We start from the raw sequence: 20,737 nt of genomic DNA, 5'->3' as shown, positions 1-20,737 counted from the left end.
TGTTTTGACATAATCAAATTGTAAAGAATTGATAAACATATGGCTAATTATGGTGAAAACTATTAATAATTGGACTTGGCGCTTTTGAATTTGTTCTTCCGAACAGTCTCACCAAACATTCATTGTATTTTGATTTGCATGAATTTGAAACTTCCAAATAGCATGTACACAAAACGTTGCCAATTGGGTTTCCTTTCCTGGTATTCACATACAAGATGGTGAATATTGGTTTTCTACCGTCCATTGTTACGTGTGTGCATTTGTTCATATGGGTAATATAGCCACTATGATTAACTGAGAAAGAAACAATGGTGATATAGCACCTCTTGTATTTTCTTGGATAGAGCTGGAACCCATACTACTAAGTGAAGTGTCTCGAGAATGGAAAAACAAGCACCACATGTACTCACCAGCAAATTGGTATTAACAGATCAACACCTAAGTGGACATTTAGGAATAACATTTATCGGGTGTCGGGCAGGTGGGAGGGGGAAGGAGGAGATGGGTATATACAAACATAATGAGTGAGATGTGCAACGTTTGGGGGATGGTCATGCTTAAGACTCTGACTTGAGGGGGGAGGGGGGCCATGGGCAATATACGTAACCTTAACACTTGTACCCCCATAATATGCTAAAATAAAAATAAATAAATAAATAAATAAAATTTGGTAATTTAATTTTAAAAAAAAGAATGTGAAAGTTAATGTACTCAGAGTATCTGACTTTCAACTATTTATTTAGCTCTGATAATACCAAAGCCAAGGCTAAAGTAATCTTCTGAAGTGCAGCCCCACTTGGAGGTTGGTCCGATAGCCTCCTTATAAATCTCAAGGCTATTTGGGACCTGTTACACATGTCCTTTGGTGGGAGAAAAATTCACTTACTTTTCAGCTCTCTTGGAGTGAATTAAAAATTCTACAAATGCTTCAAAATCAATTCTTCATTCCTTCTAATATCTAGTTTTACAAGCCAAATATAGTGGTTACAAAAATGGAAGCCAAAAGAGGTACAGAATTAAAAAGAGAGTTAACATTAAGAAATGTTTTCCTCTTAGACACAGTAATACATTTTACTTAACATGGAGGATAAATGGATGTTAGTATACTTGAGCAGCAATTGAAAAAAGGGCCACAAAAGTCCTAGTGCAAATTAAATATATTCTACTCTTATAGAATGAGATAAGGATGTATGTTTTAGTTATTGGTATTAATATAGTTTATCAGATTAGTTTGTCCCTTTTTTCTTTCTTTGGTTGTTTAGGTGAAAAAAAAAAAAGGAAGGACAAAGGATTTTAACCACAAAAAATATTTTTATTAAGAGCTAAAATGTCTTTTACTGTATTTGGGAATTATGATACTTATCTATTAGGGGAATATTTAATAATCTTTCATTTTTATCCTATCCAGAGTACTTATATATACTATAATTTCATTGCCATTTAAATATTAGCAAAATTTTAAAGCATAAAAAGTATCAAGGAAAAAGGTATAGATTGACATTTCATCTATAAAGTGTGTTCAATGTGTATGTGTAGAATTGGTGTTTTTATGGGGATTTTTCACTTTCTGAAGTTATGTATGAGCTCAAAAACTTATTATATATTAATAGATAACTCTTTTTGGTTTGTTTCAAAAGAAGTAGAGACAGTGAAGGACATTCAACTACTAATAGTTTTTCCACAAAACTATACTTGTCCAGGTAGCAAGAATGAATTTTTTACTTCAAAATCTTGGTTTCAATTACTGCTGAAATGTACCAGCTATGGTACAAATAACTCCCCATCAGAATTGGGATATTTCAGGTAGAGATGATTTTCAACTCCGGCAAACATCAAAAAAAATCCACCTCTACTATAAGTGGATTGCCTATTATGTTTCCAAGAGTTTATAGCCGTTGCTTTTCAATTTTTAATAAGTGGTTAGGAAACTACTGTGGATAGCAGACTGAAATAAAGAGGAACAAGGAAAGTAGCAAAGTATAGGTCACATTTCTATTTTTATAAAGCACTAAAATATTTTGCCTCTTTCTGTCCAAATTGATATATTGGTAAACAAATTAAGATATGGTTTAGGATGGTCATAATAACTTAAAAATATTGTGCTCTATAAAGTTTAACAGGGTGTCATTCATGTTAAAAATTTGAAATTCACCATTATCACTTATATTTATGATTATTCTTTTATTTATTTATTTGTTTATTTTTATTGCAGCATATTATGGGGGGTACAAACGTTAAGGTTACATATATTGCCTATGCCCTCCCACCCCCCTCGAGTCAGACCCTCAAGCATGACCATCCCCCAAACATTGCACATCTCACTCATTGTGTTTGTATATACCCATCCCCTCCTCCCCACTCCCTCCTGCCCAACACCCAGTAAATGTTATTCCTAAATGTCCACTTAGGTGTTGATCCGTTAATACCAATTTGCTGGTGAGTACATGTGGTGCTTGTGTTTCCATTCTTGAGATACTTCACTTAGTAGAATGGATTCCAGCTCTATCCAGGAAAATACAAGAGGTGCTATATAACCATTGTTTCTTAAAACTGAATAGTACTCCATGGTATACATATACCACATTTTATTAATCCACTCATGTATTGAAGGGCACCTGGGTTATTTCCACAACTTTGCAATTGTGAACTGGGCTGCTATAAACATTAGAGTGCAGGTGTCCCATTTGTAGAGTGTCATTTGATCTTTTGGGTAGATGCCCAGTAGTGGGATTGCTGGATCAAATGATAGATCTACTTGTATCGTTTTAAGGTATCTCCATATTGCTTTCCACAGAGGCTGAACCAGTTTTCAGTCCTACCAGAGGTGTAGGAGTGTTCCTATCTCTCTGCATCCACACCAACATTTATTGTTTGGGGACTTTTTGATAACAGCCATTCTTACTGGAGATAAATGATATCTTATTGTAGTTTTGATTTGCATTTCCCTGATGATTAGAGATGTTGAGCATTTTTTCATATGTTTGTTGGCTATTATTCTGTCTTCTTTTGAAAAAATTCTGTTCATGTCCTTTGCCCACTTTTTGATAGGGTTGTTTGATTTTTCCTTGCTGATTTTCCTGAGTTCTAAATAAATTCTAGTTATCAGCCCTTTATCGGACGTGTAGCTTGCAAGAATTTTCTCCCATTCTGTGGGTTGTCTGTTTGCTCTCTTGACAGTTTCTTTGGCTGTGCAGAAGCTTTTTAATTGGATCAGGTCCCATTTATTTATTTTTGTTGCTGCTCTGATTGCTTTTGGGATCTTCTTCATATATTCTTTGCCTAGGCCAATGTCTAGAATAGTATTTCCAATGTTTTCCTCTAGAATTCCAATAGTTTCACACCTAAGGTTCAAGTCTGTTACCCAGCGTGAGTTGAGTTGATTTTTGTGAGAGGTGAAAGGTATGGGTCCTGTTTCAGTCTTCAACATGTGGCTATCCAGTGTTTATTCTTTATAAAATACACCATAAGTAGATAGTTTGTTAACTCAAAAATTCTGATTAAAAATAAAATTATATATATATATTTATGGTTATATGTATTTACAGCTATATATAGTTATAAGGAATAGTACTAATATTGTATCTTAAATTTCATGATTCTGCCCTATTTATGCAAATGTACAAAGCTGATAAATATTTTGGTTATTATTACTTGAATTGATTTTCTATTTTGGTTCATATTTATTTCAGGCAATAGAGAGAGGTCTAAATACTTCAGTATGCCAAATTTTATCACCTAAATATTTATATACATTTTAGGTATCATTTTGTTTTCATCACCAAAGCTATCAAATTGTTTTGGAATTTTTTAGCTTTTTAAACAATCTGTATTGGTAATCCTCCCTATAGACTATTATAAAATGTTAACTAATGTGTCTCTTTTAGAAATAAACCATCTATACTACCTAGTTTTCATTCTTATAAAAGTGAAAATATTTTTCTATTTTAGAGAATGGTTTAAAAATTTCAATATCATGAAAATTTTTCTACATTTTAATTACATTTATTGGGCTCATTTACACAGATATGGATATTTCTCCAATAACCTGAAATTGTAGGATTGAAATGGCTTCAAACCTTCATTTTTTCCCCTCACCTTGCCTGATACTTGCCATCCTTTCACAGTAGCTAACCAACCAAGGCTCTAAACAGCAAAGGAAAAAATAAGTTCTCTTCTTTGGCTATGCAGAGTAGATCTAATATCACTAAAACCAATACCTTTTCAACTATTTGACTGCTCTTCTAATGTCTCTAAATCCTGATAACTTCGAATATTGAAAAACAAGCCAGAGTGTAACTGAGTACAAGCCATAGCAAAACTATTTCATGTGCAATTTTAAAAATCTGTGGCAGCATTGCTTATAATCCTTATGTGATATTATGATTTAAATCGTAATAACTCTGCTTTTAAAAAAATAAATAAATAACCTGTGATCAAATTCATTTTATTGAGGTGGTTCACAGTAATCATCTCAAGCAAAACGAATTTGATCATGACTTGATTCGGATACCAGATATTCAAAAAAGTAGGATGATTTTAAGTCTTCAAATTCAAATTTAATGGGCTTCTCCTCATCATCCCAAATTCTAAGTATTTGAGGAACCAAGAACTCAGTTCTCAGACCATTTATCATCTCTGCCAACAACTAGCCGGTTTTTCTGCAAACTTCTCAATGAGTCACAATAACAATAGTCATGATAAGGTACCTGGCCACTGATAGCACTGTCTGTTTTGTAAAGCATTTCCAAGTGTCCTATCTCAAGAGGTAGTCTTCTTTGAACAGAAAACATTCAACTTAAATAAGGTTAATTTAGAAATAATAGGATAATATATTAGAATATTAAGTTTCCAGATCTAGAAAGAATTTTCGGTTACTCTTCTATAGTCTAAAATAAATAGAACTATTGTTTATATTGTGCTTTCTCACTTAGTAACCTTATATCACCCTCTAACAAATGTATCTGCATCATGATACTAAGAATGACCTTGGAAAAGAATAGAGTATTCCATGTACATAGTAAATGAAAATGACACTTTGTTAGCCACTGAAGAATAAAGGTTGCTGATTTATTTAGTAATGCAGGATTATAGAGTGAGTGAAAATTCTTGGCTTCCTCATATTTATTTTCACCATAAATCACCTTCACTTCAAAAATCTCAGCTAGCCATGGTAGTTAGGTGGAGCTTAAAAAGATACTGCTTTATTTTTCTTTCCAGAATTACTAAAACACAATGGTATTCATTCATCTAGTAGAAATTATTTTATATAATTTTATATTGTCTAGTTGATTTTTCTCTCACTAATATAAATTCTGTCAAACAGATAATGCATAAGATTTGGATACTATTAAAATAGTTCTGAATATATAAATTGAGTATGTATATTCTTTCTAAAATTAAAGTTTCACCAAATTTAATTAAAATGTATTCAGCTTACTTTGCACAGTGTTGAAAAATAGCCATTAATAAATTTTTCCAAATGTAATAAAAATATACTTAAAGTAACTAAAATAACTAAATAGCTTATAATGTGTTTATCCATTTATACTAAAAATAAAATGAAAATCTTTGCAACACACTGAGAATTGAGTAATGACTTATGCTTTGATCTACACTTTATTAGTAGTGTGCTATTAATGGATCAGATAAAATCCTACAAGATAAAACCATGGAAAAATTCAGAGAAACACTTCCTAGTCCTGTTAAATGTTCAAAGTTGTAAATACTTTGAAATTACCATCTAGTGCAATTTTTACAGTACTGATGAATATTATACTAAAGAGAAATGAAATATATGTCTAAGATAAATATGGTTTAATTAATACGTGATCACTATCAATATTATTCTGATTACACATTTCCATTTTGGTTTCTAAATAATTAATACTCATCCTGGCTGCTTGCTATTTTGTTAACAAGATTGTGTAATGAAATATGGATACCTAATGAATCATATAAAATCATCTTTCATTCTCTTGAAAAGTTATACATCACATTCATGAATTTAAATAATAGAATTGAAATAAAGGGTTCTTGAATGCCTAAGTGATGATTTTCATTGCATTGGCTTAGACTGATGTTAAATCACTGAGGTGAAGAGGGAAGATTTATTAATTGAAGCTTACAGGAGCCTCCTAGCTTACATTACAGGTTACTCAGCTGTTCTCCAATATCTCATAACTAAATCTGTACCACACCAGAGGACATAAAGAAGTGATTTTTTTTTTGAACAGCACAATGTTAAGAGTAACTATGTGATCAATAAAATTAAAGTCAATATCATCAGATAAAGTTTATTATGACTTCACCAAGGTCATGTAACTGTATATAAAATCAGAAACAATCCTATATTTTTATCCAGGTTTATTTTTTATGTATTGTTTTTTAAATATTTCAATTATAATATTCTCCCTCAGTCAGGAATTAATTGATAAAGCGCACCATGTAAAAACAAGGTAGGTATATTTTTGACTCTTTAATGACTTCTATACCTCTGTGTGGAAAGAGTAATTTTTACATAGATTATTGACCAGAAAATTAAGTATTCATCAAATATAAATAATTGAAAAAAAATGACAGAATATTTGATCTGGTCCCAGAGCTTCTCAAACTTTCTTAAAGATGCAAAATACTTGGAGCTCCTGTTAAAAACTAGAGCTTGATACAGGGCATCTAAGATGGAGCATTTCTTATGCACTCACACATAACGCTAATCCAAGTACCACAGTATGAAGAACAAAAATTTACACCCTTGTTTATTACAATCCTTCTTTAAAATCTCTCTATCAACACAACATGAACTTTTATAAACAAAAAACTATTTATATTTATATATTGGCATTCAAAAAAGCAACATAATAATGAGGACATTCAGAACCATAACAATCAGGCTCATAATAGTGCCTTACCCTAAATGAATTTTGGTGTCAATCTCAATATGATTGTTTTTAGCCTTGGGTTTACTTCCTAACACTGAAGGAGAACCACTTTTGTCTTTTCTCAGGGTCTGAAGCCTTCAGGTTACACTTGCTTTAAGAAGACTTCTATTTTGAAATAGTCCTTTTAGCTTCTCAATAGAAATGTTTCATGTTTATTAACTCCTTCAGTTTGTTGAGATATTAAAAAATATGCACAGTTCCTTATATCACATTAAGTGCCATCAGAGATAAATCAAAGTTTTATGTGACTCAGAAAGAGGAGAGAGACTTGGGGAATTCAGAAAATACTTCATAGCAGAGACAGTGAATTGGCCACCTGGAGGAAAAAAAGTCCAAACATTTAATGGTAAAATTTTGAGAAAGTGCTATCTGAGAGGATGGACTTATGATTTTGTTTCAGCAACTTACAATCGGGAGAAGATGGTATCCTGGGAGGAGCAAACATAATGAACAAAGCAAAGGGTCTGTTTAAATAGGAACTGAATTATTAACATTGCTTGAAAAAATACTGGAGGGCTAAAAATATGGATTAAAAATGTCACGGTCGATTTTGAATACAGGACTGGATTTGTATGTAATTTGGTAGTCGAAGAGGAACTATTAAAAAGATTTACTGTGTGGTTATTTTGCTTGGGCATGCAATTATTTTTACTAGCAATATAGGGAACTGGTTAAGAGAATAAATGTGCACATAAAATTTGGTGTATCTTGCACGAGTAACTCATCACCTACTTTGTACAAGTTCTGTGCCTAGATTTAAGATCTGGATGAAAAGAGAACTCAGCAAGTGCCTCTCTAGTACATTTATTGGCAAGAACTCATGGGGACAAAATTTCACAATTTCTTTCATGATGATAAGAGTTCGTACTCTTTATACTTGAAAGTTAATTTTGCTGGATATAAGAATGTTGGCTCACTTTTTCTTTCCTTGCATTTTTTTTGTAAACTCTGCATTTTATTCTGGCAGAAAGCATTGCTGGCAAAAAGTAGGATGATAATCTAATTTTCCTCCCTATATCAGCCATATGATTTTTCCCCTCTCAGCACCCCAAATTTTATTTTATTTTATTTTTCTTTGAAATACAGTAATTTTACTAGAATATATCTTTGTGTTTGTAGTTCTGAGTTGGTATTCTCAGTTCACAGTGTACTTTTTCAATATGTAATTATAATTCTTTTTTCTGGGAGGCCTTTATTGAATTACAGTTTTAAATAATTCATTCTCTTCTATTGACTTTCTTCTTCAGGAGCAACTATCATACATTTATTAAATTTTCCTTGTATATCTGTAGCATTTTCTCAAATTCTTTTTTATCTGTTGATCAATTTTTTTTTATTGTGAACATTCACATGTTTTTTTACTTCTGTTTCTCTTAAGGTATTATTACTGGTTTTGATTTGTTTATTGGTTGTTTTGGTTTTTGCTCTAACATTTCATCTAGGTTGTATTTATTTTCAAATGAATTTTTATTCTTTTTTTGAGATCTTGAATTAACTTCTTTCCTGAATTTTTCTAATCTGATTTATATTACTTTTTGGTGATTTGTATCCTTACTGTGTTTTAGCTCACTTTGGAATGGTATGTTAACTTTTTGGTTTGTTTTTGAACATGTCTTTCTGGTGTGCTCATTGTTTATAGGGATCATAGCAGGATATACTATTAATGCTTTTCTTATAATTTTGCATGAGATTTGATCTCAATATATTTCTGTTGCTTATTTTTGTGTTAATAGAAATTTCCTAAATTTCTAGAAGAAAACTTCATTCAAATAGCTTTTCTAAATCGCTGAGTTTCCTGTTGTATTGTTTTATGCAGTGTTAAAAAAAAATAGAACTTGTTTTCTAACTTCTCCTGGCTCTGTTTATCTTCCCTACAATTATCCATATCTTCTCTTTTCTAACTCTGTTATTCTTGTCCCAATAATTTTGTATTCTACTTCAGCAGCTCTTCTTCAATGTGGCTCCTCCCAGCCCTGAATGGAAAGGAAGACTTAATAGATTTTAGCTATTAAGAGTTCAACAGGTTTCAGAGACTTTATCGCCTTTTGCCTTATGTCAGGGCCCTTGCATCCACCCACTATTAGTGTGGGCACAACTTCTCACAATCTCTCCTCTTTCCAAATTGATTTCTAGTACATACCTGTAGGCTATTTTGGTTTCTGTTGTTTTCATGTCTTTGCTGCGTTGCTTCTGACTGTTTCTTCCACATACATGCTAATAGCATATAGGTTATGTGGCTATTGGTAGGGTGTTCTTACTCATTTCTGCTCTGAGATCAATAAGGATAATGCTTCAATGAGTTGTTTTACATGGTATTCATCTGATTTTAATTTTGCTGTCAAATTATTCTTTCTGTTTTATGTAGGGATTTGGGAATGTTCAAAGCTATGCTAAAACCACCACTGCTATCTTACCTTAATCTCCCAGATCATTTTAATTTTATAAGAAAACAAAATGTGAAAGTAATAAATGATGCTTTGATGTCCTTTTTCCTTTTTGGTCCTGTCCCCTTTCTCCACACATATGATATAGTTTAATGTTATTGTTTGATATTAAACAGAAGTGTTTTTAAAATTTATATATCTCCAATGTCTTTCTGCTAATGAAATAGAATATATGTATTACAATTGACATATGAATATAACACAATGTATTACTTATTATTTTCAAGTTTAATAATATGGCAAGTAAGATTCTCTATGCATATAAGTATGAATTGCATCAAGTTGCAAAATTGATCTTCAAAGTGACTGTATTGGTTCATGCTTGTTCTGGCATTGGAGGTAAATTATTTTTGGATTTTTGCCATAATTTCATATCCTCAAACTTTTTAATTTTTCCAAACTTTTGAATGTATATGGTAATGATGTGTGTGAAAGAAAAATTATACCAGAGAGAATGAAATAGACAAAGAAGGCATTCATTATTCAGGAAGACTGTTAAAACAGGGGAAAGAGATGGAATTCAACTTCACTGAATGGAAAGACTGGGTAGTTTCAAGTACCCGGATGAGCTAGTGGGAAAGTACTGGGCCAGCCTTAGGGGTGAGCTTAGTCATTGTGGGTAGCATCTTGTTTGCTAATTGATGCTTACAAAAGTTAAGCTACTACTCTGCTACAGAGTCTGGAATATAGTTTTACTCTTTTGATGGTTACATTTCAAAGAGATGCTTCTTGGCCCAGTAAATAAGAAAGTCCTGTTTTGTAAAACTGGGAGGTTTAAATCTCAAAGGGGAAAAGAAGGAACTTGCAATAATGAATGTTCTAATGTAAATGTGCTAAAAAAATGAAGCTTAGGGGTTTAGAGTCAGGAAGAAACATGTTTAAATTATAGTCAACTTGAAGGGAACTTTAACACTGTCTTACTCGTGCATTCTACTGATTACTGGTGAAGTTGATCATTACTTGCTGTTAAATGACTCTTTAATGTTTCCTTTTTTATCACTTGCCTTTTTCTCCTTTTCATATTTTATTGGTTAATTTAAGGTATCTAATTATATACGTAACTAATAATATTTTGTCAGTAAGAAATCACCTCAGTGTTCCTGATATGTCTTTTAAATGTATGTATGTTGCCTGTTTACTCTTAAGGTGCTCAGAGTCTAGAAGGGAAGATAGGGCAGTAAATACATTCAAATAAACTTCAAAAATATAAAACAATTAAAAATATGAGGAATAGGATGGAGACATAAATAGAAGAAAATAATCAATTATATAGGGATTTTTATCAGGAATGACATTCTACAAGTTATATATGAACTGGATTTCCATGGAGGATCAAAGCTAGGCAGATGGAGAGTAAGGTAAAATTCATTCCAAACAAAGCATTGACAAAAGCACAAATGCTTTAAATATCAGAATGTTTCCAGTACAGTATGATGTGTTTGCTCTTCCTGGAGCACCATGTGAAGAAGGAATGATAGAAAAGTCTAGGAAAGTAGTCAGTGGCTTTTGAGATTCAGAAGCCTACATTAGTGCCCTGTTTTTAGTAGTCTGGATTTGTTCTGAAGAAAAGAGTGGATTTATCCAACTGCACAAGATGCAAAAGGAAGATCCATACATTCAAGGCATGATACCCAAATAGTATAACAAGTTCCAGTGATGTTTAGGCAACAGTTAGCTCTAGAAGTTCAATCAAATCCAAAACTAAACATGTCAACTTTTCTCCCAAAGCTTTTTAGTCCCCCCCCTTTTTTTAATTGATACACAGGCTCCTTACCATCTTCCAAGACAGAGACTTAGGAGTTATTGTATGTTCCTCTACTTCCCTCACTCCCCACATTTAATGACCTTACTTCTAAATTTCTCTTAAATATATTCTTTCTCCTTAGCCCCACAACCACTTTGTTAGTATAGTTCCACAACATTTCTTGCCTGAATTGTTCTTATGATGTTACATTGGTCTCTCTGCTTCCATAAGGTGATCCAAAAGTCCCCATACATAAGGAAAATGAGAAATTGTAGCTAGATGTACCTTTATTTACAAAATATGTATTATAAAATTTTAAAATTTGTAAATAAGGTACATTTAGCTACAATTTCCTATTTTCCCTATGTATGGCAACTTTTAGGACACACCGTATATTGTCAATTTCTACATTCTTGGTAGAATAATATTTTTAAACTGATGATTTGGTTCTTTGCTGAGATATGAGACCTCCAGCCATCATGCAGTCTTGTTAGGCAGAGAATTGGTTCTCTAAGGAAAGGAGGCCAATTCAGTATTAATAGCTTATGAGCCACTGAACAGTAGTTTTTAGTTATTTTTCATTCCAGACAGCCAATTTCAGTTCTTCTGAAGACACCCAGATACTTCTGACCAAATTAAATTCTTTTATTGTCTCCTGTATCTCATTTAAATAAGTATAGTGATTAACTGTTCTATCTTAAGACATATAATTTAAGAACCAGAATATTGCTATAGCTACTGTGCTTATTATATACTTGTGTTGTCAGAGATCTAAGCCTACCCTTCTATAAATTGGCCTATGCTTATATGAACTGCCTTTCCCAAACTCTCTACTAAATTCCTAAACTGGATGAAAGAAACAAATTATATTTCCCAGATTCTTTTTTCAGCTAGTGTACTGTTTTTGTTTTGTTTTGGTTTGGTTTGGTTTTTTCCCTGCCAATGGAAGGTCCTAAAAGGGGGAGAAGGGAAAGTACTTTCTTCCCGTTACCAGTTCCTGTTGGCATTATATCCACAGGAGAGGATCATTCCCCTGCCTCTAGACACATTTAATTCTTATATCAGAAGCTATGTTATTAATATACCACTGACAGCTACCTATACCAGCTAACTGTGTCTCCATTGCTACTCTGAGTACCAGCAATGTGGTGCCTCCTAAAGGACTGAACATCCCCAAGAAGGACAGCACTCCTGTGGTCCATCCTGAGAAGCATATTTCTCTTCCAAATTCCTGGATTCTGGTTATTCTACTCTTTCCCCTTCTTAAAACCTAGGAGTAGGGATGGATCCCTGTAGTTACTAATACCTATGTTCCTCCACATCCTATTTTTGTTCCATTCACCTTTAAATTACCAATTCCTGTGTTATCTCTAAAATGGCTTCTGTTTTCTTCTTGCTGGACTTTTTCTGATAAGCTGGTGTTAATTGTATAAAGTTAGATCACAACATAGTTATTATCTGAAAACCAGTAAGACCTTCCTCCTAGTTTTCTGGGGGATAAAACTATTAAAATTTCCTTTAGGCTTATATTCTACTTTGCAGGGTAACATCTGTTTTAGTATTTCCTCCCAAATTCCAGAGAAAGATAATGACCTAGAAAAGTAGATGAAATAAGCCATTCATGCTTGGAGATATTGAACAGAGAGCACGGGGAAATGGCTGCATTCTGGGTAAGAAATGCCCTGGAGGATCAGCCCTGAGACCACTAAGCCTTTGATTTAATTTGGCATCGTGCCTGGTCCACCTGAGTTGGTTTGAGGCTCTGAGTGTCAATGAGACTACTATGTAAAACTCTCTCTGAGGACTGAGTGGATCTTCCATGGAGCCAACTGTCCAGGGCAGGGAAAAGGTTGAGGCAGAGCAATAATTTCATAAATAAACAAAAAGCAAATGGGACTGATGATAATAAGGGTGTTGAATGTTGGTTCTTGGAAACAAATTCCAAGTCTCTTTCCTTAATTTCAAGTCCTCCTAGACTTGAAATATTTGAATTAACTCTGTAAAGATTCAGTCAAGTTCCTCTTACAAATCCTATTTACTTACTGGACATATATTTCTAAAGCATGGTTCTCTTCCTCCTGCACCCAACTTCAAAACCTTTATTAGTTCCTATGGCCCAGTCAGACCCATATGAGTTGTATGAACCATAACAGGTTGTAAAATGTTCAAGGGTGAGTCAGGAAGCATCTTTTTATCTTTCTGTATACCACAGCATTGTTTTTTTTTGTCATGGAGTATAATAGCCTGCATCAGAATTTCATCAGAATTATATCTGTGCTTGTTTAAAATGCAGATTGTAGAGTTCTACCTAGAAATACTGAATCAATATTTCCTGTGGTAGAGCCCAGAAACTTCCATTAAACAAGCATACTAAATTATAATTATTACCAATGAAGCTTGAGAACAACTGCCTCACAGTGAAGACCACAATGCCTCCAAACGTGAGACATTTAATGTGTTCTGAATCGCATGAATGAATATGAGTGTAATCTGTATGTCTCTAAGACACATCTTAATTAACATTAAAAAACAGATTTTTTGATGAATTGAAAACATTAATTTTAGTCAAGAATATTCTCTAGAAACCAAAGTGAATATAAATGTTTATATGCAAAAGAACAAAGTTGAATTAAAACACAGTAAATTTGATAAGTATAGTTTTCTTCAATAATTATCAGTATTTGTGAATTATATAAATAACTCTTTCGTATTTCCACCTGGTGGAGACCTGACTGGAATATTTTACATTAATTTAATAGACTATTTTGAGTGAAAATTAATAATCCAAAGTAATTATTGAGTGCTAATTGTTAAACCAAAATGTAAAACACTGAACTTAAGAGTGTAATTTTCTGAATTAATGTATAAATATAATGTCTCAATTTTGGAGGAGGCATGCTGACACATTTTGGGGGATAGATGTTTTTATTATGTTTGACTTCCTTTAATTTCCCTCTATAATGCTAATGTTTCATGCTATTTTTTAGAATAGAAATATATAAAATTAATGAAAGTTTTCTGGTTATGAATTTTCAAAATAATGTAGAGTTTGTATCATAAGATTTTTCAGCATAATTATTAATAGCCCTTTTATTTTATGAATCTATTATATGGAATCCTTTTTATTCCTTTGAAATGTAAACTATATATGGAGCTCATATAGGAATAACATGGCACTAATTTAATAGAAATTGTGAAATCTAAATTAAATTTGAGTCACCAATGGCTTCTTCTTTGTAGTCCAACCTCATAATTTTTTCTTGAAGTTAACCCCTTACCTCCATATTCATTCATCCATTTGTCCATCCATCCATCCATTCATTCAAAAAATTCTTATTTGATACTCACTCAGTGCTAGTTACCATGCACATCTCTGCCTTTGGGGAATAAAGATGAGTAATCAGAAAATTACAGGATGATATGAGTAATTTTATTTGCGAAAACAGGTCTTATGGAAGCATGTAGGAAAGATCTCTAACCTAGTCTCAGGAATAATGGGAATGCTTCTCAAAACAATCTGACACCTGAGGAAACACTCATAAATAGGGCTATGGATAGCCAAGAAAACAGTCACTATAGGGAGAGGAATCGGGAACAGCAACCTGATAATTAGAGAATGCTGAGCATTCTTAAGGAGCCACATGGAGTTCCAGAGTGTTGTATACAGTGTTGACTGGGGATTAGCATAAGCCAACTAATGAATCACTTACCAGTGGCATGCTGTGCCAATAATTAGACCATTCATGTGATCACATTTGTTCACTATCAAAACCTCTCAAATTGCAGTGTTAAGAATGCACATGGAGAGAGCAATTTAGGGCCAACTCCAGTAATCCAGGCACATTATGTTTATGACATAAATGAAAATCAAATATTTCTTCTGGGGTGATTTCTGCACCTCTTGAGATGAACTTGGTCACTTCCTCATCTGCTAACTTAACATTTTTTATATGTCTATATGATTACAGTATTGTTCACTTATTTCCTCAGAAAATGAGATTCTAAAAATGGTCTCCATGTCTTGTTCATCTTTACATCCTTGGAATCAAATATAGTGCATGAGCAAAGATGCTCAGAAAAGCTGTAATAAGTTAATATATGAATATATGAATATGTGAAGAAATGTATTTTGAAATCATCATAGGAATATAATAAAACCACACTAGAATAAAATGGGACTAATAATAACATTGAAAGTTATGGCATATATGATAAAAATTAACAAAAATTTCTACTGAATATTTTATTTCTTCAACATGCAGAGTATTGAGGCTATTATTTCTGTTCTGTTCTTTACTTTTCATTGATTGTACTTCAGGATCTCTCTATGTTATTGAAGAATACTGTCATCATTGCATAATGTTCCTTATGTAGGTTCTGTAAAATTTGCTCAAGTTTGATGAATAATGACAAGAATTGTAAGGAGATTAAGAATTTCCTACTTCAAAGTTGAAGTTTGTTGATTATAAAATGAAGATATAAAATATGAAAATTGAGTTTTAAGATAATCTTAAGAGCTAACTGACATGATAAAAAACAGCTAATGCTTATTGAATGATACTCAATTATAGTGTCCAGGCCTGTTGCAGACATATACATGTACTAACATATTTAATCATAAGAAAACTCTAGGTGACACGTAATATTGTTTTCCCTTTTTGGCATAGATACATTGAGTTCTTTGCCCTAGGTTACATTCATTTCGGTTAGCCTGCTGCTGAGCCAAGATCAGGGCCAGGAAATAGGACTTCAACCAAGAATAACATTAAAATCGTTTCAGCAGATTGTGCATAAGAAACTCCGTGGCATATTTTAAAATGTTTTGAAATACTTTTTGTATATATGGGTGAAATTGAAAATTGTACAAGAACCTTATTGAAGGAAAAGTATCTTTGGAAAGGGCATTTATAATATTACTGTAAATCTCTGAACAGGCAATATAATTTTAAAAAGTAATGTTCAATTATGTGCTTCAAATACAGCTGGCCTTATTTGATTGTACTTTTGAGAAAACCATCTATGGCACTTTAAAATAAAGGGAATAGCCTTCATAGAGGAAGTGTACTAAACAATATATGAAGTAACATGACCTCTAATTGTGGTTCTATCACTAATGCCCTGGGGTCTTGAACAAATCTTGGATCTAATTTGGCAACACTATAAAATCAAGAGATGCTCATGAAGTCCATTTTATCTTTCAAATATTATGTTTCAGGGAAGTGCATATTTTTAAAAAGTTGTTACTTTAAAAATGTTTTAGGTATAATCTTGCTGAAAGCTATTTTTTTTATAAAATTCATCAGACAAAGACCACCGGAGAAATTTCTGATGCCAAAGTTTGTTTCATTAATTTGCTGCATCAAGGGAAACAAAACACCGTAAGAACTGTGAGGTGTCTTAATAATGAGTGTGTTGCCTTGGACTGTTTATAGATTTGCTCTTGTCCTACAGTGGATCTTAAAAGGAGAACAGATCAGCTCTCGGCGGGTGCTCCTATGAGGAAATGGATATTAACACTTGGGTATCACAATTTTTTCAGGAGATGAGAAGACTCAAGCAATGTTGGGAAATCATTGATAAGAAAGCAATAATCACAAGAATCACTTATATGCTCTTAGCCATGTCCCATTAGAAACACTGTTTTAGGTTCTATTAGGAATATTACAATCTGCTTTATTTCCAAGATAAGACAATATGACAAAAATACACACACACATACTTCCTTGCCTGAATTGTGAAATTTCCTTCTCTAATGAGTAACAGAATTTTGTAATAGGGAAAGTAATGTGTATAAGATTTTTTTAAGTAGACTTTTTTTCATAATTATGTGGGTTGTTTTACACAAAAATGTCATATCTAAGACCCTACAATATTGATTATTCTAACATAGAAGTGAAAAATTAATTGTAGATTCAATACAGAAATATTAACAACTTATTGAAATCCAATAGACTATAACAAGTTACATTCCATAATTAATATTTGTGTTACTTAATGTTCATTATTGTCCTGGGATTGAAATAGAGAAAAAAGTATTTGGTATAAATAAATTCTGCATAGTTTTTAATGTTGGAAAGAAAAAGGCCCAAATTACAAATGATATAAAAATTACGATTCCATAGGGTTCTCAAATGAAATGAATAAAAGCAATGTGAATGATTTCATGTGTAAAAAATAGACTTGAGAGAAAGAGAGCTAGATAAAACAACAGAAGTAACAATGCATGAAGAAATATTAGAGAAATGATGTTTTCTGTTTTCCCCTCTGAGTAAAGTAAATGGTTTTCAAAGAAGTAACAGGAATTGGAACTAAAACCAATGGAAAAGTTCTGATATTAAAGGTTCTGGTGTACAGAAATAGATTTAGAGGGTAGCATTGGGTAAATTATAAACAAAGCTAGACTCCTGGTGACTGATTATTGTTAGACAGAGTCCTGCCTCCACATACAAAAGCTTCTAGATCCCAGTCTGCTGTCATCTGAATTGTGTGGATTACCAGAGCCTAAACCTTGCAGAAAAGGCCAACTGTTGTTTTAAATGTACTTCTTAGCATCTTTCTGACCGCATAGAAATCTCTAAGACAAACGCCAGGGACTGCACGTTTTTGGGCAAACTGCACGTTATTTAAACCATCATAACTACAGATCATAATGCACTTTAGGTGTTGTTTTTCAATAATTATAACATTTTTATTTACAAAAACAATTAAACAATTAAACAACTAATTAAACAATTAAAGTTCCTAGTACTTTTTTTAATGTATGGCACTGTGTAAAACATTTTCCTCTATGAAGAGGGACCAAACAAAATTTACGTTAAATATCTAGATTCGCTCCTTTTTCCATGGGCGGCACAAACTCTGCAGGCTGTCGTAGGAAATTTTTTCTTTCCACTCGCTGGAATACACGTAGGTTCATGCTGCTTCATATCACCTGACAACCTTTTGGGTGGATCTTTACGAGGTGCTCTCCTTGCACCCCCAGGGGCAGGGCTGCACAGATTTGTGTCTGGTTCCGGATAGCCTTCATTATTGTCATCTGTTATCCAGTCTCTTGCCATCTATAGCAGAAACTGTTTATACTTCATTTTTGCTTGTGGATAGAGGACGGTGTACACTCTAAATGAATTGAAAAGTCCACAGTTTATAAGGTACAGCACTACTTTTTTTTATCCATTTCATCATTTTCCTTAGAATGGAACAACATGAAAGGAATTGATACTCATGGTCAATGCCTTTCATGTGGGCATTGTATTCCTTGATGCAGGTAGATTTTACAATATTCTCTCCCGTTTTTCTATTTTTTTTTTTCCTGTTGTTGAGACAGAAGTGTCATAGATCGTTGATATCATTTGGACAACCTGCTTGTCTTTCCATGCTAGGAGAAGAATATTGCCTTTTCTGGAAAATATTATGTCACCTTTCTTCATTCTTGATCTTTTCATTTGCAAATTTGGCAGTACACCTCTTCTCTCCCTAATGGACAAGACAGTGTGTTGACATCTAAGGTCCATAACAGATGGCGTGCGAAACACGAGAAAACTCGTGAGCAGTCCGAAAGGTGTTAGCTCAATCTAATGTTACTCATTTTAGTTCAACTTCAGTTTTCAACTTAAGACCAAGAAATATCAGCCAAGAAAAAGAAAAAAAAAAAAAAAAAAAAAGGCAGTTTCTGTCTCAAACTGGAAGGCCTATAAAGTGGAAATGCCACATTGTTTGTTAGATCCAAAAGGTGGTCCAAACCTTGGTGATTCCATGATCTTTCAGTAAGTGAGGGAAAAATAATTGAGATAGCTGTCACCCAGTGAGAGTCAAGTCTAATTTCAACTGATTTGCGTCTCAACATTGGCTGTCTTGTCTTCTTTACAGTCATGGTCCTAATTAGGAGATGCTAGTCTCCGTAAGGAAGATTGCGTTACAGGGTAGAGAAGTCTTTCTACTTGGCCAAGGGCATCCAAGTAACTGTGCGCCCTAATAGAACATCCACATGACCCCTCCCCTTAAGCATCTTCCTTATCTATTTTTAAAGATAAAACCTCTCCAACCCTTTAAAACCATATTTAAATATCTTTGAGGTTTAAAAATTCATATCCCTTCATGATGCATTTTCTCAGAATTTCTTTTCTTTCACTTTTGTCTACCTTTTATTTCAAAGACAGTATTATAATAAATCATTAAAAGACGAGAAAGCGAGATCATTGAAATAAAACACTGGCACTTTGAAGATAAATTTTGGATACTGAGGATATTTATATATAGAATAATCTTTGAATTTCTTATCTTTTCAGTATTACCCTGCCTTTTTATAAACTCTGTAAGTTGACAAGAGCAATGAAAAACTTACACTATAGTTTCCATGGGTATTTTTTTTCCCAGGAGATAGTTATATATAAAATTTTAGAGAATAGTCATCAAGTACTAATAATAAAGGAGCAAATTTATTTTATAATTTGAAATGGCATAGCTATTAGTGGAAAATCAAAACTCTGTCCTTAGTCAGAAATATATTGCTTATTTATTTGATTTAGACTATGAACATTTGGAACTATGTTATTTTAGGTGTATATTGTTCAGCATTTTAAAGGTTTGCTTACACTTTGGGTTGGAGATATTTTTTCTTAATTTAAAATATTCATTTAAAATATTATTTTAATATATTTCTCTAGCACTTATTCTTGTATCATAGTCAACAGCATAAGTTATTACAATGGAACTAACATTAGAACAAATTTTAAAAATAAATTTTCCACCTATAAGAGTATTTTTAGGAAAGTGATTGAATATAGGCGGTTAATAGCATGCTGAATTTGCAAGTTGGTAAAATTAATATAGTAAAATGAATATATTTATTTCGAAATATATGGAGAATTTTTAAAAAGCTTTTTTTCCTTAAATAACTGGTTACTCAAGTTTCAAGGTTTACATTTACAATTAAGTGTAGAAAGACTTTCGTTTTGAATTTCTAATGTCCTGAAAAATTCATGCATAAAATTATTTAAATGGTCTTGCTGAATATTATCAAGTATTTATGTTTTGATGATGTTAATTACATTTCTTCTAAGACAGGACTTCCTCTATGCAAAAAGCACGATTTTCTCTTAATATAGAAAATTTAACTACCAACTTTCCCACGTTATATGTTCACAGTTTCTACCAGAAGCAGTTGTTTTTCAAAATCAGAGTTAGGAATGTCTATTAATTAATTTGTTTTTCTTTATGTTTCTTGGAAATAGGATAAGAAGAAATGGGATGCACATGTAGTGGGAGAGACATTAGTAAGAGCTTTCAAATTATAAAATTTATGAAATATTTTAAAGTCAAGTAATCTTAAATTTTGGAGCCACATTATGCTCTGGAAAATTTACTTTATGATTACCCCCTATATCAGTTGCCCTTTGTGTGCTGTATAGAAACTACTATACATCTGTTCTGTTCTTGTCAAATCTTTCACCAAGATGCTACTTTCCAACTACCTACCCATCAGATGAGAACTTCATCAGCTTTGTTCCACAAGCTATTCACATCTGTCTCAATCCCTACTCATTCCCCTTCCTCTTTTCTTTTTGCTGTACAATAGAAACGCCCTATCTCCTATGTAAGACCAATTCTGCGCT

At 32.7% G+C, this 20,737-nt stretch overlaps 1 protein-coding gene across 1 annotated transcript in view; it reads left to right on the top strand.

Moving 5' to 3' along the window:
• The window catches only part of GPC5 (glypican 5), a 1,282,273-nt gene that overhangs the window by 650,206 nt on the left and 611,330 nt on the right, over positions 1–20,737 (top strand). The gene's annotated exons all lie outside the window — the stretch shown is intronic.

The sequence above is a fragment of the Microcebus murinus genome, chromosome 13 (genome assembly GCF_040939455.1).
Source record: "Microcebus murinus isolate Inina chromosome 13, M.murinus_Inina_mat1.0, whole genome shotgun sequence".
Lineage (NCBI taxonomy): Eukaryota > Metazoa > Chordata > Mammalia > Primates > Cheirogaleidae > Microcebus > Microcebus murinus.
Note: the sequence above shows the minus strand (reverse complement) of the source record. Positions and strands in the feature narration are given on the sequence as shown.